The sequence below is a fragment of the Pogoniulus pusillus genome, chromosome 1 (assembly GCF_015220805.1).
Source record: "Pogoniulus pusillus isolate bPogPus1 chromosome 1, bPogPus1.pri, whole genome shotgun sequence".
In the NCBI taxonomy this organism is placed as follows: Eukaryota; Metazoa; Chordata; class Aves; order Piciformes; family Lybiidae; genus Pogoniulus; species Pogoniulus pusillus.
In genome coordinates, this window is record NC_087264.1 from 6,491,668 (window position 1) to 6,512,257 (window position 20,590).

The window sequence follows — 20,590 nt, forward strand, 5'->3', positions numbered from 1 at the left end:
AATAAAATGAACACCAACTTCCTGTGTTTTGTTAGTTTACCAACTCTATCAAGAGCACACAAAGACTGATTTAGCTGATGCACACCTATAAAAGAGGGTAATAATAGCAGAAAGTTGCCAAAATGAAGGGTGCCCCCAGACTAGAGGGCACTTCACTTGCTTTGATCAACCTTTTTTCATTTTTAAAAGCCCAGAATTCAGTGAATCATCATATAACATTCTGCTAGTTTGAAGGTAGATGGAATATTTTGGTTAGAAGAATTAGATTATAGGCTGTGAAAAGGAAACAATGATGATGTCTACTTCACTCATAGGCTTGCTGGGATGTATAAAAACAAGAAATCAATAGGTAACAGAGTTGCTCTCTGGCTTTATGTGCCTGCACTTCTCTCCCTAACCTGCTGTGTTACTAACCCATCTGCTTCCTAACCCCCCTGGCCGATTCTCCAAACTCACCTTGAATGTAAGGCAAAGGCTGGGATAAGGTAAAGGGGTGGAAAGGAGGTGGAAGGGTGGTTGGGAGCCCCTCCTGGGGACTCTAGTTTCTGGGAGGGTGGTGGTGGTGTTTCTGTATTACCTTTTTAACTTGTCTATGTCTGTCTATAGCTGTATATATTGTAAATACCTGCTTGGATATTGTGCTAAGCTGTAAATACAAAGTTTCATTCTCATTTCCAGCTTGGCTGAGCCTAGTCTGGGTAATTTTCTTGGGGGGGAGGGGGGGTTGTGGTGTGCAGGTAACACCTAAACCATCACAAACATGCACATGAAAAAATTTACTGATTTCAACCACAAACCTTAAAATAGTAAAAAATTGCCCTTTTTTATTGGTTAAAACCTGGACATATTAGTAAAAAGTCAACCTAAGATGGAACCCTAAAATGCAAGAGTATGTCAAAAGCTAAAGGAATATTTCATAAACACTGGAAGCTGTTCGTAGTTGTGTAATCCAGTACAAAAGTACTATGAACCTGTTTAATTAAAACTGCATACACAACTGTTACTAGTTTCAAGTTTAAAAGACCTATGAGGTCACAGTAGAGAGCTACACAGCTTTAAAAAGTACTGATAGAGATGTAAGGACCTGAAGGCACCTCACCTCAGTCTGCACTGCTTAATCACTGAGAAAAAATATGGATTGCAGTATAAATAAAAGTGCTACATGCTTCCTGACCTGACATTGCAAAGCACAGCAGTTCAGGCAGCTTTCTTCCACTTACTGTGGCCATGCAAGGATTCAATAGGTTAGCAAGTGCATCCTGCAAAGAGCAACCAAGATCTTCACAGTATCACAGTAACACAGTTTCACCAAGGTTGGAAGAGACCTCACAGATCATCAAGTCCAACCCTTTACCACAGAGCCCAAGGCTAGACCATGGCACCAAGTGCCACGTCCAACCCCCACCCCAGGGACGGCGACTCCACCACCTCCCCAGGCAGCCCATTCCAGTGTCCAATGACTCTCTCAGTGAAGAACTTTCTCCTCACCTCCAGCCTAAATCTCCCCTGGCGCAGCCTGAGGCTGTGTCCTCTTGTTCTGGTGCTGGCCACCTGAGAGAAGAGAGCAACCTCCCCCTGGCCACAACCACCCCTCAGGTAGTTGTAGACAGCAATAAGGTCACCCCTGAGCCTCCTCTTCTCCAGGCTAACCAATCCCAGCTCCCTCAGCCTCTCCTCGTAGGGCTGTGCTCAAGGCCTCTCCCCAGCCTCGTCGCCCTTCTCTGGACACGCTCAAGCATCTCAGTGTCCCTCCTAAACTGGGGGCCCAGAACTGAACACAGGACTCAAGGTGTGGTCTAACCGGTGCAGAGTACGGGGGCAGAATGACCTCCCTGCTCCTGCTGACCACACCATTCCTGATGCAGGCCAGGATGCCACTGGCTCTCTTGGCCACCTGGGCACACTGCTGGCTCATGTTCAGGCGGGTATCAATCAGCACCCCCAGATCCCTCTCTGTCTGGCCGCTCTCCAGCCACTCTTACCCCAGCCTGTATCTCTGCATGGGGTTGTTGTGGCCAAAGTGCAGCACCCTGCACTTAGAGCTATTGAACCCCATCCCATTGGACTCTGTCCATCTGTCCAGGCGGTCAAGGTCCTGCTGCAGAGCCCTTCTGCCCTCCAACTCAGTCACATCTGCCCTCAGCTTAGTGTCATCTGCAAACTTGCTGATGACTGACCCCATGCCCTCATCCAGATCATCTATGAAGATGTTAAAGAGGATGGGGCCCAGCACTGATCCCTGAGGGACACCACTAGTGACTGGCCGCCAGCTGGATGTGGCACCATTCACCACCACTCTTGGCAAATTTCTACTGACCATAGCAGGCAACATACAGCAATCTCTAAGGGTAAGCTCTGAAACATCTGTGTCCAAAGGAAATCCAAGGTAGGGAATGCAGCTATATAGTAACCTACGTCAGAGAGGACGCATGAAATGTGGTCCTCCAGAGCTCCAACAAGAAGAGCTATACAGGAGAAGTATCCCACACTAAACCCCTCAGGAAAAAATGCAGGTCCCCAAGGCAGGCCATTCTAAAGCAGTTCCACCGGCCAGGTCTCTTGCATACAAATACCTCACAGCAGGCCATGCTGAAACCTAAGATAAGCCCAGAGTCAGAGAAAGTCAGCAGCCCTCATCCTTGACAAAAAAGACCACTTCTATTGGCAGCCTTTCTAAGGTTACAGTCTTAGAGAAGATAAAAGGGTCTGGGGAAGCAAAGTGCTTCTGACTGCTGCTTGATTACCTTCGAACTCACTGTTATTATCTAGCAGATAACAATTGATTAAAAATTTCTTCCCAAAGACAGCCTGTAGATAAAAGTTTTAAAACAAACAAACAAAATATGTAAAAGTGCAATTAACTGGTTATTCTTCAGGACTATTAAGTTTAATTCTAACTTCCACTCTGTACCAGTTTTGTATGGGGAGGAGGGGCTACAGGGATAGCTTCTCTAAGAAGCCACTAGAAGCTTCACCTGTGTCTGACAGAGCCAATGCCAGCTGGCTCCAAGACAGATCTGCTGCTGGCCAAAGTGAAGTCCAAGCCCATTAATGACAGTGGTAATACATCTGAGGTAATGTATTTAAGAAGGGCAATAAAAACTGCACGATGGCAACTGCAGCCAAAGATGAGGGGCGAGAATACACAAGAAACAGCTATGCAGACACCAAGGGCAGTGAAGAAGAGGAGGAGGTGCTCCAGGTGTCAGAGCAGAGGTTTGCTTGCCACCTGGGGTGAAGAACACTGTGAGGCAGGCTACCCATTCCTCTGCAGCCCATGGAGGTTAAATCCTTGAGCAAACACCTACCTGCAGTTTGTGGAGGACCCCACACCAGAACTGGTGGATGCCCAAAGGAGGCTGTGATCTCATGGATAGCCTGTGCTAGAGCAGGCTCCTAGAAGAACCTGTGGAGCCATGGAGAGAGAAGCCCATGCTGGAGAGACTGTGGCAGGACTCATGACTCCCGCATGGTACCATGAGGTACCCACAATGGAGCAGTCTGTTCCTGAAAGACTGAACTCCATGGAAGGGACCCATGTTGGAACAGCCTGTTCCTGAAAGACTGAACCCCATGGAAGGGACCCATGTTGGAACAGCCTGTTCCTGAAAGACTGAACCCCATGGAAGGGACCCATGTTGGGGCAGTTCATGAAGAACTTCAGCCTGTGTGAAGGACTCAAGTTGGAGTTCGTGGAAGACTCTCTCCTATGGGAGAGACCCCATGCTGAAGCAGGGGTAGAGCATGAGGAGTCTTCCTCGCGACGAGAAAAGAGCAGCAGAAACAACCTGTGATAACCTGAACACAATCCCTTTTCTCTCCGTGGTCCAGTTGAAGGAATGGTAAGAGAGGCATTGGAGAGCACCTGGCACCCAGCTAAGGTAAATCCAACACATACTTATGCTACCCAAAATCCCACAGGTCAGTAAAAGCTATGATGTTAAATTAACATAATTGGGCTTTGGTTACATTGCTCTACATGCCCTGCACACATTTTCATTGCCTGACAAGGATATCCTAGTCAAACAAAAACATGAGCTGAAAAAACCACTCTAGAACACTGCACAAATTTCATGCCAGTATTAACTCACATGAACTTCAGAAGCAAACTAAAAACAATTAACAAACAATCCAATTAAAAAAAACCAACCACACAAAACCAAAAAAACCTCCAAATCTCTATAAAATAAAATCCCCACACTTGAGTGTTCTGGTCATACCTGCTTTTCTTCATTAAGCAAGTTCTAACTCACACTACATAAATATGATACAATATTTCTACTTGTTCTTTGGGGTACCTTGGGAACAAGGTAACACTTAATGCCTAGGGGTTTAATACTTGGAAACAAAAAATCTTAGGGGAGTAAATTTTAGAGGGTTGTAATACACACAACATAAGCAAAGGGCAGTAGAAGTCAACAAAATCCATACTGCAGCCTTCCAGAGACACTACGCTATTAATTGGTATGAGGTCTGCACTTTGTAGGGGTGGATTTGGGGGTGCGGGGGAGTGTGGTTTTGGGGTTGGGAGGTTTTGTGTGTTTTCTTTAATCTTTTAACATCTCTTTCAAGCTATACAAACCTTACCAAAATGTTGCTAATGGACTTCCTCAGCCACCCTCACCCTCCTAGTTGGGAGTAGGGAAGGCACTGGTACTTGAGCTATTTGCGTAGTGAGCTCCACAGGAGAGCTCAATCATTTAATGCCATGACTTGTAATGAAACATGTAGTTCATTACAGTTGTTCATAGTTAGTTCGTGGAAAACAGCAAATCATTTCCTTCTCAGCAGACAGATGCTCAGAACTTTTAATGGAATATGAAACATTTTGCCCTTCTGCTAATGCACAAGCAAATATTTAGGTCCCTAAATCTAATAATCCTCAATATTACCATTCAATCTATTTTCAATTGAGAGAACTAAAAATTGAGCAACTGCTCTAATAAATCAGTGTAATACCTAGAATACTTAAAGAATCTACAAAATAAAATCAAAGTGACACTGTTAAGTATAGAATCATAGAATCAACCAGGTTAGAAGAGACCTCCAAGATCATCCAGTCCAACCTAGAACCCAGCCCTGTCCAGTCAAATAGACCATGGCATTAAGTGTCTCAGCCAGGCTTTGCTTCAACACCTCCAGGGACAGCGACTCCACCACCTCCCTGGGCAGCCCATTCCAATGGCGAATAACTTTCTCTGGGAAGAATTTCCTCCTAAGATCTGGCTTATACCTCCCCCAGCACAACTTGAGACTGTGTCCCCTTGTTCTATTGCTAGTTTCCTGGCAGAAGAGACCAACCTCCACCTGGCTACAGCCTCCCTTCAGGTAGTTGTAGACAGCAATGAGGTAAGCCCTGAGCCTCCTCTTCTCCAGGCTAAACAACCCCAGCTATGGGGGTTCTATGATTCTATTAAGTAATGTGTGATTTATATTTAATGCACAGGACAGTACACCTCTATTAAAATAAGAATTTAAAGAAATATCAACTTCCATTCAGATTGTGAAAGCTCTCCTCATTTACAGAAGGTCGTTGCTACAAGGTAATTTTCAGGCTTGTCAGTTTTGTCCTTAACCATTTAAAACAGCAGAGCTTTTGACATGCACTGAGTATTCACAGATTCAAAGGGAAATTGGCTGAATGAATGTAGGTACTAACACATCTGAGCAATAATTTTGTTAAAAGCCCTGGTTTTTGTCTTGGTTAAGTGTTCTATAAAGTTATCAGAAATGTTGACAGAAGGTACTGTCATTTTATTTCAGGCACAGACCAGTAATTGTTACTGTAAAGGCTGAAATACTAATTCTAACATGGCCAAGGCAATTCACTTTCTCCCTTAACAACCTGTGCTAGTTTGAAGCAGGCTAGAATGTTTTGGTGAGAAGAACTAGATTACAGGCTGTGGAAAGAAAACAATGGTGAGGTCTACTTGGCTCATAGTCTTACTGAGATGTATAAAAACATAAGTCAAAACATAGATAAGACACTCGGCATCACTCTCGCTTGGGCTGCTCGTTGAGCTGCATCTCTCTAACCTCACCCTCCATCTTTGGGACTAATCCACTTTGCTTCCTAACCCCCCTGGTCAAACCTCCATTCTTCTTTGGGACTGGGGTAAGGTTGAGAGGGGTAGGGGGAAGGTGCAGGGGTGGCTGAGAGCCCCTCCTGGGGACTCAGGTTTCTGGGAGGGCTGTTGTGTTTCTGTATTGCCTTTTACCTTGTCTATTTCTGTCTATAACTCTATATACTGTAAGTATCTGCTTGTATATTGTGCTAGCTGTAAATATAAGCTTCATTCATATTTCCAGAGCTGGCTGAGTCTAGTCTGGGTGATTTCTAAAGTGTGGGGGATAGCGAACACCCAAACCATCACACAACCTTTCTTCCAGAATAATCCTAGTCTAACCAGCCAATCCTTATCAGTCATCTCTGCAATCTCTGCCTCCTGCATCCTTTGATATCAAAGACATAATGATCTGGAAGTGCACTTTTACTGCAAGTCTCTAACACAGATTTTTAAAAATTAATGGTTCCACTGCATTCACATTTTAACAGAAGTCATTTACAAGTAACTGAGCTTGCATCAGTAAGAAAACAAAAACTATCATAGAATCAACCAGGTTGGAAGAGACCTCCAAGATCATCCAGTCCAATCTATCACCCAGCCCTAGCCAGTCAACTAGACCATGGCACTAAGTGCCTCATCCAGTCTTTTCAATGCATCAGAACAGCAAAACTGCATCTAGAGATGAGCTCCGATTCTCCTCTCAGTGAAAAGCCAAGAAGGGTGAGATACTGAACACCTGTTCAGTTGCCTGATCCACTTTATCCTGTAGTTTTTAACTGAAGGGTATATAATACCAGGAAATGAAGATGAGGGCAGGGATTTTGCTGCTTAAACCAGCACAGCAATTGTAAGGAAAAGTCACAGGATTACAAACAACACAGTATGGGACACAGAATTAGGGAAGAGGGGAAAAAAACCCATATATATATATATGGATTACATAGAATCATAGAAGGATGGAATCATCTAGGTTGGAAGAGACCTCCAAGATCATCCAGTCCAACCTAGCACCCAGCCCTATTCAGTCAACTAGACCATGGCATCAAGTGCCTCATCCAGGCTTTTCTTCAACACCTCCAGGGATGGCAACTCCACCACCTCCCTGGGCAGCCCATTCCAATGGCAAATCACTCTCTCAAAAACTTCCTCCTAACATCCATGAGACAGCAGACACAGAAACACTAGCCTTGGGCACTGTGGTAAAGGGTTGGACTTGATGATCTGTGAGGTCTCTTCCAACCTTGGTGATACTGTGATACTGTGTGATACTAAACAAAACTACACTGTGCTCACATTGTAGACATGGAACTTCAGGACACAGTTTAATGGTCATAGCGGTGTTAGGCTGATAGTTGGACTCAATGATCTTAAGAGGTCTTTTCCAACCAAAACAACTCTATGATTCTATTCTTTACCCTACACCCACATATGTGCTATCAGAACACTTATTAATAGTTGAAGTCAAAATGCCCTCAGAGTAACTGCTTCTTCCAGTATGTACACTACTGTAATTAACTAGCTTGAAGATGACATGTATAGAACTAGCATTTTTATAGAACTAGTAGTACTGTCATTTCATTAAGCATGAAAAATAAAAACATGTACTCAAAACCAAAGTACACCCAGAATGGTCAATAAAGAGACTAATATCTTTCTAACATGAAATTTAAGAGCTTCCTTGTAATTTCCCAACATCTGAGAACTCTGTATTCACTATTCTCCACTCATTGAGATTGTTTCCTGTATTCTCACCCTACCAACTCAACGGTAAAATAATTCCCCAATATTTCTTCAATTTCTTTATCTTCAAAATATTAAATAAGCACAGGACTATTATTTTTCTAGTTATGTAAAGATCTCCTTGAGACTAAATCAAACCAACCACTCCTGCTTAACCAACTTAAATCAACCACTCCTGAAGCAAGGATCTATTCTGCACAAAGTAAGCAAATCTCTTTATGTCTATATCTATCCACCTTGGGTTATCATAAAGATATTTTGCATGTTAACCTGGTAAATTTTAACTTGAAAGCCTTTAGATATTCTTTGAGAAGTTACTTTCAAGAGAAGGCCTAACAACACCCAGTTCAAAGCTTTTGCTAACACAAAGTCCTGTTACACACATACCCCAGTACATGTGATCACATTTCTACAAGCCATTTTTTTCACAGAAGAACATTGGTCCTTAGATGCCAAGAACTACAAATTTTGCCCTCTCTTTCTTGCACACACTTCTTGAGAAAAGCAATTGCTATCCTGATTGCATTCATTTAATTTTCCTGACTGGATGTCAATGTTACAAATGTTTTGTGAAGTCAGTAATCATTCATTTATAATAAGTGCCTTTTTCTAAGCTGTTTTCCCAACTTGTTCTCTATACTTGGTAATTATACAGGCAGGGCAGCAGTTAAGCATTGTGTTTCAAATATACAGTCTAATCAATACCAACATCATTCACACAGCAATAAATACAGTGGGACAAACTCAAGCTGACTTTCATGAGTGAAGCCACACAAAAAGAAAAGTACAGTAACATGATACTGTTTGCAGCACATTCAAAAGGCACAACTGGAAATTTAACACAAGACATACTCCACTGCTTTTCCCAACAATCAGTATCTCTTCAGATAATCATCCACAAAACTAAGAATTATTTCCCCAACCAAAAATTTCTCCTTGATCAAACTGAATGAGTTCTCGAGTGGGAGTCTCCTGAGCAGTTTTGCAGGGATCTTAGATACTGCAAATCCCTCTATTGCTTGCCAAGGCTCCTCAATCATTTCACTGAGGTTTTCAACAAACATCATTTACTTGCACAAGTAGCATGAAAGCAGTGTAGATCTATGATTTAAGTGCCTTGAGTGCATATAGAGTAGCATTATAAACATCAGGAGATACCTCTTAAAACACACACACACATCCACCCATACAGCTCAAGGCAGAGCCACGGCAGTCAAGGTTTCAACAAAGATTCCTCGAGGCAGCATTTCATCTGTCTGTAACACTTGTTCACTTCACCCCACTAACTGCACAAATGCTGAAAGATGTTCACAGCACAGGCAACTTGGAAGTGGACCAAGACTACAACCTTGACTGTCAAAGCTACTGAAGAGCCATAACAAAACACTACTATATCCATAACTTGCTGGAAACCCACTGTATTATCAACACAAATTAGCAACAATGAGATGTCACTCTGAAGTGAATAGAGAGCTTCCAGGGTGCCACAAGCTTTATTAAAATTTAGGTGCTCTTGCTCATCACTAACCTAACATGATGAATCCATTATGGAACAGTTAAACATCCCAGATAACAGCATGCAATCAAGGAAATATATAGTGCATAGTCAGAATTGATGAGCAAATAATAAAAGACAAGACTACCAGGGTGTTTGGGTACAACAGTCACCGTTCTAGGTCCCACAAAAATAAAGACTCAGAAGCTATTTGGTAGCATATAGCATTCCTCACATAAGTACTAATAGTCAGCACTTAGTAGTAACTGTAATACTTTCTTTCTTAGTGAAATGGACAATGCTTTTCAATCCCTCTTCATTAGCTCTTAAGTGAATGGGAGGAGTTTGACTACCTTGGATTACTCAAAGTTTACCTACCCATCTACTAGCAGATTCAAGCCCAAATATATTCAGGTCAAGAAAGAGAGCCAAGTATGGAAAAGTATTCAAATGACACAAATTTTAGAGAAAAAATTGCTGGAAGAAAAGCAAATGGGTGAGTGTACCAAGAAAATTCAGAAGACATGGGAGAATGGGAAAGAGTGGGAAGCCAAAAGGTAGCACATAAACAACACATAAAGGTATTAAAAGACCAAAAGAGGGAGAGAATGAGGTAGAGCATGCATAGAGACTTAGAAAACACACAGAGGGAAAAAATGGTTACTGAATAGGTAACACAATAAAAGCAGCAGGGTATTTTAAAAGGAAAGGAAGAAGAGCTCAGAGCGTTTAAGCGAAACAAGCATGCGGAGTCAACAGTTAGGTGCTCAATTTGACTAAGCAGTTGCATTTACTGTGTCCAGTTCTGAGCTTCCCAATTCAGGATATGATAGAACATGCCCAGAGAAGGGTGACAAAGCTGGTGAGGGACCTGGAGCACAGCCATGTGAGGAGAGGCTGAGGGAGCTGGGGGTGTGCAGCCTGGAGAAGAGGAGGCTCAGGGATGACCTCATGGCTGTCTACAACTACCTGAAGGGAGGCTGTAGCCAGGTGAGGATTGGTCTCTTCTCCCAGGCAACCAGCAATAGAACAAGGGGACACAGAATCAAGTTGTGCTGGGGGAGATCTAGGCTGGATGTTAGGAGCAAGTTCTTGCCAGAGAGAGTTATTGGCATTGAAATGGGCGGCCCAGGGAGGTGGTGGAGTCGCCCTCCCTGAAGGTGTTGAAGAAAAGATTGGCTGAGGCACTTAGTGCCATGGTCTAGTTGACTGGCTAGGGCTAGGTGCTAGGTTGGACTGGATGATCTTGGAGGTCTCTTCCAACCTGGTTGTCTCCATGATTATCTGGAGGTGCCTGACATCTTTAACATACCCCATCATGTTTACAGGGTCACATGTTATTTACGGTAAGTAGGCATAGACATCAAATGAACTTATTTTATATCACAGGTTTTCTAAGCTGCTTTCTTCTCACACCCTCTTTTTACTAGCATTTCATAAATAATGGTTACCAATTTTTATCTTCTTTTAAAAAGAAGAAAAAAAATCTGTCAAAAATACACATAAATGTTATTTTGATTTCCTAAACTGAATACATGGCACAAATTCTCTGAATAAGACAAAAATACTTTTACTGAAACAGTGAGAATTATTGTGGCAAATTTACCTGGACTGACTCAAGTTTTTTCTATACTGGCTCAGAAGGTTTATGCTAGTTGTTTTAAGTAGATTATGAGTGAATTGTGCTTTCAAAGTACAAGTTAACTCTACTTCAGAAGAGACTCAGTTTGCTGTACAGTCACCAGAGAGCTGCTGCCTATGTCTGCCCTGCTACTTGGTAATACTAAACTGAGCAAGCAGGATACTTTTGGCACATACCTTTTGACTAATTGTTTCTTTTCAGAGTCTTCTCCAAAGGTAAGAGTTTACAAAAGGAGGGAGTGGATTATAAGCTTCTTTTTTTAAATATTTTTTTTTTAAAAAGAAGAAAAAAAATCCAAAAAATGTTTATCTTGTACATTTATAGGCAGGTTGTTTTGTTTTTTGAGGTTTTGGGGTGGGTTTTTTTTAGCTAGTGACCTGATAATTTAGCTAGGTGTGTAAGAAAACCACCCCAACACCATGACAACACTAAAACCTGGTAGAGGGTTAGAGCTCCCAGAGCAGCGTTAAAACATTCTTAGGTTAACAATCAAAATATTCACAACCATAAACATCTCTGGAGCAGTATATCAGAATTAAACTCAGATCTTTCTTTAGATATTTGAATAGCAAAAGCTGCAAGTAGAGCAAATGCAAATCCAAAATAAATGGAACTTACTGAGTTGCTCAGCTCCCCTATCCTAAAACATACAACAAAGACCAGAGAGATGAACACCATTTCAGAGAATCATAGAATCAACTAGGTTGGAAGAGACCTCCAAGATCATCCAGTCCAACCTAGCACCCAGCCTTGTCCAATCAACCACACCATGGCACTAAGTGCCTCAGCCAGTCTTTTCTTCAACATCTCCAGGGATGGCGACTCCACCACCTCCCTGGGCAGCCCATTCCAATGCCAATCACTCTCTCTGACAACAGCTTCCTCCTAACATCCAGCCTAGAACTCCCCCCAGCAGAACTTGAGACTGTGTCCCCTTGTTCTGTTGCTGCTTGCCTGGCAGAAGAGACCAACCCCACCTGGCTACAAACTCCTTTCAGGTAGTTGTAGACAGCAATGAGGTCACCCCTGAGCCTCCTCTTCTCCAGGCTGCACACCCCCAGCTCCCTCAGCCTCTGCTCACAGGACTGTGTTCCAGGCCTCTCATCAGTTTCGTTGCCCTTCTCTGGACACATTCTAATATCTCAACATCTCTCTTGAAGTGAGGAGCCCAGAACTGGACACAGGACTCAAGTTTTGGCCCAACCAGTGTTGAAAACTGGGGAAAGTCATCTCATTTTCCAAGTGACTTTTCAGATTACAGATCCCTGGAGGTGTTCAAGAAAAGTCTGGATGAGGCACTTCGTGCCATGGTCTAGATGACTGGATGGGACTGGGCGATAGTTTGGACTGGATGACCTTGGAGGTCTCTTCCAATGTGTTTGAGCCTATGATTCTATAGTAACTTAGTCCTCCACTAGATCACCCTACTGCAGTCTTCCTCACCTTTAAAATCACCCTTTCAGACTATTTTCCATGTGTTAATTGCTTAGCTAGTCTCTAGGACTCTGCCAACCTTCACCCATTCCTAAGTTCCTAGCAGAGCACTGAAATTCCAGATACCAACAGAGACACAAGTCTCAGCTCATTATTTCAACTTTGTCATGCTATGCTGGGATCACTTTTATCTTCTATTTAATTTCTCTTAATTTCAGAGAGAAAGATGAATTACACTGCAGCTTCAACTTCATCTTGCTACATTGTGTGCAATTTTTTTTATAGTAAATTAATAACAAATGATCAGAAAATAGCAAGACTAGCAATTTATCATGAACATATCATGGTTTCAAAGTTCCTTGAAGGGGGGGGGGGGTTGGAATCTAAGACCCAGAAAAGCTTTTACAAGTTCCAGGCTACTAGGAAACACCTTTGCAAAATACCCACAATGGCCTGCTGACCTAAGACAGAAGAATCTTTAAGAGGATTATTGTCTTCCTCTTGCTAAGAGTCTTAACAGATCACCTTTTTTTTTTCTCCAAGCCATGAGAAGCTTTTGCTCTATAATGACTATTAAATATAAGGAAACAAACATGTCACAGCAATCTTACACTTATCTTCCATTCCAGCTGTGGTCACAAGGCAGTTGGGGATTTGCAATGAATTTAATTTTTTGGTGCATTAAGCACATAAGGAAATCATGATAAAATTATGTACCTGTGCATGCTTCGTGTAAGAGTGCAAAAAAATTGTACCTCACTGTTTAAGTGCTCTGAAACTGCCATTTGTTGAAATAAAAATAAGCAATACTCATTTTGATCAAACTACAGAGTTGCTCTGTGAAAGGTATTCAGAAACACTTGGTTCATTTTATTTGCAAGTGTCTAAGAATGCAGGAAACCCAAACCATAACTGTCATCCAAATGGGCTGAGAATAAGTGCCAGGATTATTTTCTGTTTGATACTGACCCGCTAATTTATCTCAGAAGTCATGGGAGCACTCCATTCTCCAGTGAAAGAAGCAATTAAATGAGAGTTACTCTACAAACACAACTCACTGGCTAAGAGCTCAGGCTTATACTTAAAAATATTTACATTTATTAACTTCAGTAAAAGACACATACATAAAATACAGATTTCTATAACCCTATTTATATATTTAGAAGAGTTTAACTGAACTCTGTAAACATAACTTCCATTCTCCTCTCACTTGGTAACAGAAATTTAGTCAAGAACATACTCTACACTAATTTACCCTAATAGTCTCTCAACATTTTCCAGTAGAGCCCTATGCAATTCAACTGTCCATGATGTGTTTGCTCTCTCATTCTCTCCACAGTGGGAAAAATGTGTGTAATAGCAAAAGAATTGTATGGGACTCAGCAAGTGTAAGATGCTGTGTTTGTGTAAGAAAGACAAGATTTAATAAACATAGCTCAAAGCTATGATGGAAGACACGGAAATAAGCTGAGAGTTTATTCTAATGTCCCAAAACAGATCCCTTGAAAGCTCAACTTCTCGCACAACATTTTCTCTTTACTGCAGAAGCTCCAGCATGACAGAAGAATAAAATTATTACGTTTGTCCTTCCTTATTCATTTAGCCTTCTAAACAAAAGTTACAGCCCACCGAGATCCTTTGAGATGATAATCAACACTTCAAGTTGTATTCAATGTTATGCCAAAAACAAGCCAAGCTGCAGAGAGAGATGCATCTGCAGCAGCATGTCCCTCAGGAATACCAGCCACAGCATTCATTACTCAACTGTGTTTTCCCTCCTCAGCACAAGAACATAAATTCTGCTTGCATCCCAGCAGAGACATGAGGAAACACAGAAACATCTGAAGGTATATCTTGATTCACACATTGGGATAACATCTGGCCAATTTATAAATTAGAACATCTCAAAAGATGCTAGATGAGGACTTTGCATCCAGCATCATTCCAGAAAGCTTATTTCTTAAGAAAGGATGTTACCACATCATTTGCCCCTTCAAGATATTTTCCTTATGCAAGTGCTTCTGATGCTTAAACAGCTGCCCTGAGACATGGCCATCTGTAAGGCTCAGACTGTGTCATTCAATACCTCATGACAGTAACTCAGTTAGTCAAGCTGTTAGTTAAGAGAACACCCTTCCTCATATTGTCAAGCCCAGCAGATCTACCCAAATGACATAAATAAACCTACTTCATTTTATTTTGCTTCTGATATTACTGTGCAGCTCTCCCGCATTCCCTGGTGCTCAGAAATAGTCTCGAATATTTCTACAGCAACCTGATCTTCAAATTACTCAAGATCTGAGCAATTTGCCAGTAAAGGAATAAAACATGACACTTATATAACAGAGTCATAGAATCAACCAGGTTGGAAGAGACCTCCAAGATTATCCACTCCAACTTACCACCCAGCCCTACTCAGTCAACTAGTCCATGGCACTAAGTGCCTCATCCAGGCTTTGCTTCAACACCTCCAGGGACAGTGACTCCACCACCTCCCTGGGCAGCCCATTCCAATGCCAATCACTCTCTCGGACAACAACTTCCTCCTAATTCAGCCTAGACCTTCCCACCACAACTTGACACTGCATCCCCTCATTCTATTGCTGGTTGTCTGGCAGAAGAGACCAATCTCCTTCCAGGAAGTTGTAGACAGCAATGAGGTCAGCCCTGAGCCTCTTCTTCTCCAGGCTAAACACCCCCAGCTCCCTCAGCCTCTCCACACAAGGTTTTGTGTTCCAAGCCCCTCACCAGCTTTGTCACATTTCTCTCGACACGTTCCAGTATCTCAACATCCCTCTTGAATTGAGGAGCTCAGAACTGGACACAGGACTCAAGGTGTGGCCTGACCTAATGCTGAGTATAGGGGTGAAATAATCTCCCTCGTCCTACTGGCCACACTGTTCCTGATGCAGGCCAGGAAGCCATTGGCTCTCTTGTCCACGTGGGCACACTGATGCCTCATCTTCAACTGATGCCTTCATCTACCAGCACCCTCAGATCCCTTTCTGCCTGGTTGCTCTCCAGCCACTCTGTCTCCAGCCTTTAGCACTGCTTAGGGTTGTTGTGGCCAAAGTGTCTTGCCCTTGGCCTTATTAAATCTCATCCCATTGGCCTCTGCCCATCCAACCAGCCTGTCTAGGTCCCTCTGCAGGGCTCTCCAACAGCTCCACACCTGCTCCTAGCTTGGTGTCATCTGCAAACTTACTGATGCTGGACTCAATCCCCTTGTCCCGATCATCAATAAAGATGCTGAACAAGACTGGGCCCAGCACTGATCCTTGGGCAACACCACTAGTGACTGGCTGCCATTATACTCCATTATAACCTGTGAAGTTGTTTTGTGTCATGCTGGATATTTTGTCCTTTGTCATGATGTGTGTCTATGTAGAAATACCATCTATCCTTTTAAAAAGTAAGATCTCCTCCACCACAGCATGTTCACTGTTCTATCTAAAGTGGGCATTTTTGTTAAAACTTGGAGATCTGACTGAGATCAAGCACTAGGCCACTTTTCTCTTTTAATCAGCAACCTTTTTTTGCTGCTGAAATCTTAAATGGGTAGACATTTCATCTCTACAACACAAGATTCTAGAGATCTCATTTCTGACTTTTTTACAGTCTAAAGAACAACCCTTTTCATAGCCTTGCATGATCATAATGTGTGTGAATGTTTTTTCATATTATCTTCACCTCTGAACTCTTCCACAAATGATGAATTAAAAAATAATAACAAGGCAGGCAGTATTCTTTTAGCAGAATCTATTTACCTTCATGCATGTTAATTAACCATAGAGATGTTCTTGACCTCAGAAATGCATTCTGCTACTACATGGACAGATCTATCTGATTATCGCTGCGCTTTGGCACCTGAAGTGAATTGTAAGAGAGATTATTTAACCTCTCTGCAATGCCATAACCAGTCTACATTATTTGTAATGATTCAAAGGTAACACAGTGAAGAGTTTTGTATTAAGGTCTTAAGATTCATTATCAAGTTCAGCAAAGCTGAAACCCACAAAGGTTATGTCATGCAACTACTGTAAAAGTGGCACTCCCTTCTATATCAAGTCACTTTGCAAAACTTTATTAGACTGTTACAAATATTAACCAGACATAACAGTTTAGACATTAATTATAATTAAAACCTTTCCTCTGTGGTTACCAAATAATATTATTTCATCATCAACTGCTACTCTACCTCTTCCAAACTACTCATCAGTTGAGGTGCTTCCCTACTGAAGATGACAAACTGAAATTAGTTTATCAACACTATTTTATCCTCAGCTGTTCTGTGGTTGCAAACTTCATCTTCAGTTGACACCCTGGCTAACCCATGTCAATGGGAGTATTATGTTGGTTCATTAGAATTGCAATTACACCTTTGCTCCAAGTGGCAGAAAGCTCATTTCTTACTAATCAAAAAAAAAGGAGCAAGCTCATCTGTTATGTATTCCACTAAAACTTTATGAAGAAAAACCTCAACAAGAGAAGTGTGTGTTTTGCAGTTTAGCACAAGCATATGTATGTCTGAAAGCCCCTCTTTGTGAGACGATGCAAATACGCTGTTGGGGAATTCACAGAACTTTTAAAAGGCATTTTTATAGTCTTTGCAAGTACAGGTAACTGATCAAGAAAGTATGTGTAGTTCAGCGGCCTGCCTGTAAGTTTTAGAAAGTAGCAGGCTCACTACTAGATCACTGATAAGAACTCAACTTGCACACCCCTTGTGTATTTAAGAATAGCACTTCAGATGCATCCTTTTCTTGGTTTGGTTTTGGTGGGTTTTTTTCCCATGAATATCAAACTAATGCATTATTAAATGACAAGTAAAACATGTCATTTACATTAAAGGTGAGTATTTTAAGTAATTACCTGCAGGGAACTGAAGTTTATCAAGAAAAGGCAGGCAATAGCATTCTACATTCTCTTTATATTCAGGCTTTATCGGCAGGCGCCTATACAGATGGCCCTTTACCAAACCAATAGCTAACCTGCAGTCAACATAGGTTAGTGAAGAACAAAAGAGTCTGAAACAAAACTAATCCAGTTACTTCTGTATCCTCACAAATGACAGAGAAGGACCAAAGAATTTGTTGTCACAGGATGAAGCTGTAACTGTGAAGACTAGAATGCAAAATGCGATCTCATGCCTTCAAGTTCCTCTCAATGTACCTGGAATACTACTTAATTATTCACACTCAGACTCCAACAGCAGTCAACTAGTCATGTTCAAGCAAGGCTACTGAAGCAGCACTTCTGTGTGCCTTAGTTCTTCCTCTGGCAAAGGCATTAAAGCATCAGTCTTTAACATAAGACCTAACAATCCAGCAATCTTTACACCCACTCCTCTGATTCCTGTCATTTCCAGTGATGTTAGAGCCTGTTTCATTTTAATATCAATGCCAGCATTATCTCCCTTGTCAGAAGGGAAAGAAGAACTTAGTTCAAGCATTCCTTCAGCAGCAGAGGCATTTCAGTTTGAAGGCCCACTTTAGTACTGAATCTTGATGTTTCTCTAGGCTGTTCCTACCTGTGCCTGTCCATGGAGTTTCTCACAATCATAGCTGCAATACTCCCTTCTGAAGCTTGCCTCTTTGTCTTCTTTCTCTGCCTGCAGCTGAAGTCCTTCTCCAAAACAGCCCCCACCTTCTCCAAATGCCATCTATTTTTACCTAGGCGCTGCCGTCTCATTCCGGATGCTGCTAATTGGCCCCTTAGTCACAACTGGAAAAGTAACCTAGTTGAGTAACTCTTTCTGAGCTGCTGCATTGAGGAATCTGTATGTCTCGTACTTGCATTAATTCTAATGAGGAAGCTTCCAGTAAATGTGTTCCCATGCAAGGTGAAGCCCAGACTTTAATACAAATCGACCAGAATTCAACCTTTCAGATTCTATAGCAAAGTTAAGCAACACTCGCACACATTTTTGAAGTAATGACCTTCCCCCACACCTTTATGGATTTAAAGTTCTAAGTGTTGTAAGAAACCACCACATAAAATAGGAGATAACTGTAGCACTAGAGATCAACTGTTTTCTACACATTCACTAGTTTTTGGGTTGATTGCCCACATACACAGATAGAATCATAGAATCAACGAGGTTGGAAGAGACCTCCAAGATCATCCAGGCCAACCTAGCATCCAGCCCTAGCCAATCAACTAGACCATGGCACTAAGTGCCTCAGCCAGGCTTTGCTCTCTCTGCCAACAACTTCCTCCTAACATCCAGCCTATACTTCCCCTGCCACAACTTGAGACTGTGTCCCCTTGTTCTGTTGCTGGTTGCCTGGCAGAAGAGACCAACTCCCACCTGGCTACAATGTCCCTTCAGGTAGTTGTAGACAGCAATGAAGTCCCCCCTGAGCCTCCTCTTCTTTAGGCTGCACACCCCCAGCTCCCTCAGCCTCTCCTCATAGGTTTTGTGTTCCAGGCCCCTCACCAGCTTTGTTATCCTTCTCTGGACACCTTCCAGCACCTCAACATTTCTCTTGAATTGAGGACCCCAGAACTGGACACAGCACTCAAGGTGTGGCCTGACCAGTGCTGAGTACAGGGGAAGAATAACCTCCCTTGTCCTACTGGCCACACTCTTCCTGATGCAGGCCAGGATGCCATTGGCTCTCCTGGCCACCTGAGCACACTGCTGGCTCATCTTCAGCCTACTATCTATCAGTACCCCCAGGTCCCTTTCCTCCTGGCTGATTTCCAGCCACTCAGTCCCCAGCCTAGACTAATCTGTACATCTGAAAGGACCTACTCAAAAGAAAGAGCAGTAACCCCATGTACAGTTAGATTTTCAGAGAGTGAAACAAGCGAGTTCAATACACACATAGAAGCAACCCATTCAGAATCAGATGGCTTTCCATCTTTGTTACATACATGACATAAACCAACTGGCTTCACAGCTACAAAATGTTGTTTTGGACAATTCAACGAGTCCTGTGTGCTTTTTAAAACATTTTAGCAATGAAAATTTAAGCTGAAGCATCTTAGCATTTCCTCCCAACTGTTCTGCTTCTGCATAGTTATCAACCAAATTGGTACCAACAGGAAAAACAGACTACGAGACAGACAGACTAGTTGGGCAGCTTTTACTAGGAAAACACTGGGCAAAGTAAATAACTAAATTATCTAAATTCATTTGAAATTACTTTGGTCATTGGAAGGCTTTATTATTCCACTAGAAAGGCAACTTTAAATGCTGAGTATTTAAAAGCTATTATTTTTTAAATATAGAACATAAATGAGAAAATTACCATTTTATTAAGAGAATGACTCATTGTTACTAATGAAGACCACAAGAGTTTACTAATATAATGAATCCCTTCTAGAAATTCTGAGGCTACCACAGACAAACACAGTCTGCATTTTTGACAACATGAATGCAACTATCAGATGTCCTCAACATCATCTGTAAAAACTAAAAGCAGAGCTTTTCAACAGATTAGTAATCCTGGATTCAGTTAAATACTGGCAGGATTAATGCTGTTTCCTAGGACGAAAGAAAGATCCAGTTTCACCCCCTAAAGACAGCATGGGCTGCCAAGAGTAAAGGGAAAGGCTTTCAGCTGTGGATCATTAAGAAACAGCCATTTTAATAAGTAGGATGGCACAGCATCCAGCAAAACGGTGGAGTATTTCTTCCATGTGGATCCAAGAGTACTTCAAATCATTTATTCTGCAAATGAGAAACTGAATGCTTCTATGATGGTTTGTCCTGCTGAGAAAGGAACTTGTTTTCAGTTGAAACAAAGAGAAAAAAGTTCTGCTTTAAATGTGATTCTGCTAAAAGGAAAGAACATGTAGAGCAGACTGCACAGTCCTTGCCCTAAAAACCACCACCACCACTGGCCTTGCACGTCCCTACTTTCCACTCTCACATTAGTTCGGTTTTGTTTGGGCTATTCTGTTTTTAAGCAGTTCTGTATGGCTGTGTACAACTTTGGTCCAGTTAGGTTATTCCAGTAATGCAGCAAGAACTCAAGTTAGTTATAGAAAAGGCATGAGCATCTATTAGGGTTCAAATGTACAATGCCTCAAAACCAACAAGGAATCCTTACTTCCCATGACAGAGAAAACGTAAGGGATGTTCAGTGTCTGGATGGAGCAAGCAGTGAACACAGTGAAAGCAATCACCCACAGCACAAGTACAACCCATCACATGAGTACCAAGGCAACCTGGGCTCCAGAACCCAGGTCAAAGGCATCCTT

The 20,590-nt window shown here is 42.1% G+C and overlaps 1 protein-coding gene across 3 annotated transcripts in view; it reads right to left on the reverse strand.

Moving 5' to 3' along the window:
- PPP2R5E (protein phosphatase 2 regulatory subunit B'epsilon) overlaps positions 1-20,590 on the reverse strand; it is an 88,998-nt gene that overhangs the window by 39,311 nt on the left and 29,097 nt on the right. The window lies entirely within an intron of this gene.